Source organism: Odontomachus brunneus, unplaced genomic scaffold (genome assembly GCF_010583005.1).
Source record: "Odontomachus brunneus isolate Ranch 3 - 2012 unplaced genomic scaffold, Obru_v1 Obru_scaffold_061, whole genome shotgun sequence".
Lineage (NCBI taxonomy): Eukaryota > Metazoa > Arthropoda > Insecta > Hymenoptera > Formicidae > Odontomachus > Odontomachus brunneus.
In genome coordinates, this window is record NW_022639511.1 from 1,460,673 (window position 1) to 1,464,623 (window position 3,951).

Below are 3,951 nucleotides of genomic sequence, written 5' to 3' on the forward strand. Positions count from 1 at the left end.
TAACAGTGATTTTATTATCAGTATTCACCAGAAATTAAGTACTGGCCAAAAAATTACTGAATTACTGGTAATATTTAATCATTAATAATTTTTCAGTATTTTTTAGTATGATATTTCTATAAGGGTACTTTAGGATATAAGTTTATATCTTAATGTATAAAGAAATTTTAGTATTATATTACTTGATATTACATACAAAAACAGATTTGATCGGGTGTATATCAGTTGGACACGGGGCAATTGGACATAGTCCAATCACAAGTTGCATAGTCCAAGGGACCCTACAAATATCTCTAATCACACGGTGCTGTGATTGGCTGTGTCCAAATGCACCGTGTCCAAGTGCACCGCTCCTGATTTGATCCACCATGTATTTTATATATATAAAATATATGAGAAACATTAATATAAGACTAAATACAATCCCTTATAGAAATATCATACTAAGAATCATTGATAATTACTTATTATCCAGTATTTTTAATACTGAAAATAAGTAATTATCAATGATTCTTAGTATGATATTTCTATAAGGGATACATATTATAATAATTCAATTTCGATTCATAAAACATTCAAATGCCCTAAATGCAATATTCCTTTTTTTACAGAAAGCAAACATGTCAATTCCAAAACAATATTTATTTGAAGTAAACTGTCATTAACCATTTACTGATATTTATCATTGCACCTGATATTTTATTACACTTCTATCACATTATTTTTTAATTTTAGGTTATATCAGCCCACGTCTATTACGCAGTCTGCCACAAAACTTTTCCGCAGATTCCGCTAAAAATTGCTGACAAACTGTTGAAAAACGCGGAACGCTCGTGATTGGTTCCGCTCTCGTCCCGCGCTCCGCTATTCCGCTGCATGAGTTTGCATCCTTACGCAGCAGTTAAGTAATTCGTCAATGTAATTGGTTTAAATTTAGGGATCTAACAGTAAGAACCAATAATCGCTGATTGCTCATTAAGCGCTTTTTCTGCTAAACGCGCTCATTGGGTGCATTCAGTACTATACTACAACCACTTACTGAACGCTCAGTGACCTTTTGTATCCCATTGGCATATTCTTTTAGATCTAAAAATATGTACCAATGAAATATAAAGGTTCGTCTACAATAGAAGTCGTAGAGTCGTAAGTCGTACAAATTGACCAGTCATAATTGGGCTCGAGAAGAATAATCGACCGTGATTAGTCAATTTCTACGACTTATGACTCTTTACGACTTTTATTGTAGACAAGCCTTAAGAGCTCACTGAGCGCTCCGTAATCTGAAAAGTATCTGAAGAGATTTTTTACATTCTCAAAGTATCTGTATCTATATCTAGTTATTCATATGAAATTCATATCTGTACCCTTACGAAAAAAACCCCCAAATTTTGAAGGTTAACTCTCAAATTTGTGGGTTGCCCTTACGGAAAAATATTAATGAAAAAACTATTGAGAACAGTATAGGAAAACCGTTGAAATATTATTGAAAAACTATTGAAAAGTATTAAAAAACTATTGCGTAATTATTATAGCATTATTAAAAAATTTATTCACTAATTTTACAAACAGTTTTGATATAATTTTTCAATAGTTGAAACAGTAGTACTTTTATCAATCAGTAGTTTCCCAATAGTTTTCTTATAATATTTTTTCGTAAGGGTGACCATAAAAGTTACGTATTAACCCTGAAAATTTGGGGATAGATCCTCTAATTTTTAGGACAGATTCCAAATGATTTGATATCAATTCCCAAATTTCAGTGTTAACTCTCAGTGAGTAGTGTTGAACCTGAAACTTTCAAGGTAAAGCTCAAACAATTCGGTGTCAACCTTCAAGCTTTAATACTCACTCCCACTTTTGAGTGTTAACATTCAATCTTTCAGATTAGACCTCCAAATATTTCGGTGCCAACCGAAAGTTTTGATGTTAACCTTGAACGGTAAATAAAATAATTAATAAATAAATAAAATAATGAAGAACTATAAATAAATAAATAAATAAACAAAATAAATATATCTAAATAAATCCCAGAGTTTTATTCGCACGAGCAACAGTCATCTCTGTATGCTGGCCAAACGTCCCAGTAAACAAGAAATCATTAATATAACGTTACTACAATGATATTCAAGAACCTGTAATATTGTCAAATATGTAGTGTTTAATATTGTATCGACCATCATTATGAACACCCATGCAGCACAGATCTTGCAGCAATATTGCTGCAAAGTTGCAGCAATGTTAACAGTCCAGCAGTGTTGCCGCAATGTTGCTGCAACGTTGCAGAAATGTTAAAAGTTGCAGCAGTGTTGCCGCAATGTTGCTGCAATGTTGCTGCAAGATCTGTGCTGTATGAGCATACTTTGACTGCGATTTGGAAGATTCAATAATGTTAAAATAGAGTTGCCATAACGTTTTAATTGTCAGAAATATTTTTAAGATGTTGCATTGATCTCAAATAAATATTAAAGTAACATTTGAAAAATATATTTTTTGTAATGTTTTTAAAACGTTTAAACAATATTCAGAAAAATCATATCACAAAATAATATGTGAAAAATATAAATGCAATATTATTAAAAAAATGTCTAAACAATGCACGTGAAGTCAACGTTTCTAAACGTTAATTTAATGTTCCTTGCTTATTAGGGTAAGATCGGATAATAATCAACCTATATGAAAATCATTTGTACTAAAAAAATTTATGTTAGTCAAATTTAGTACATATGAATCGCATATGCCGTGCGCAAATGTTAACCTAGATAGAATACCCTTATAGAAATATCATACTAAGAATCATTGATAATTACTTATTATCCAGTATTTTTAATACTGAAAATAAGTAATTATCAGTGATTCTTAATATGATATTTCTATAAGGGTAGAAATAAAAAAGAATTCAAAAATAATTTAGTCGTGTATCACAATTCTGAGTTTATTTTTAGATGCAAAAAGAATTCTTCAAAGTTCACCCTTATAGAAATATCATACTAAGAAATACTGAAAAATTATTAGTGATTAAATATTACCAGTAATTCAGTAATTTTTTGGCCAGTACTTAATTTCTGGTGAATACTGATAAAGAAATCACTGTTAAATATTGATAGTAATCAAATACTGAGAATTATTATGCAAAGGTGAAAAATGAGAAAATCATAATGTTTACAAAAATATACTTATATTCCTAATTTTCTCATGTCTCATAAACTACTAGATACCGAAGGTTGTCAACACATTCCAAACTTTTACGAATCCTCCTGCGATAATTTCGATCCCAAGCGGTATACCACTGGTCACCCATCCATGTCCTGACCGCATATTAAATTGTTGCTTAACGACTTGCTGACGATTGGCGCGCACGCGGTGACTGATGACTCCAACGATTTTCTTACAATTCATGCTTATATAATGTATCTTTATATTGTTCACAGTATATTATAACATAGCAAACACCAAATAATAGTTATATAATTTTTACTTGTTGTTTATTGGATAATTTGTTGATAGATATTGAAACAACCCTTATAGAAATATCATACTAACCCAGATAGCCAAACCTGCGCGAACAGATTTCGAGCAGAGCTTGCTATCAACTTTTGATGGCAAATAGATAACAAATTTGATGCAGGATCTGTTATATCAAATCTTGCTGCCAAATTGCCGCCAGATATGCGGCAGAGCTTGTTGTCGGATAATTGCTGCAGATTTGCAGCAAAAACCGCGCAGAGCTTGTAGCGATTTGACGGCAAATTGGCGGCAGAAATCGCGCAGACCTTGCTGCGCTGCAAGCTTTGAGCGGTTTTTGCTGCAAATTTGGCACCAATTGCCCGACAACAAGATCTGTCGCCAAAACCGTAGCTTAATGTAGACACAGATGGCTATGGTTTTGCTGTGGGATTTTGATTAAATTTGCTGCCAATCTGCGCGCAGTCTGCGCTCAATTTGCTTACTGGG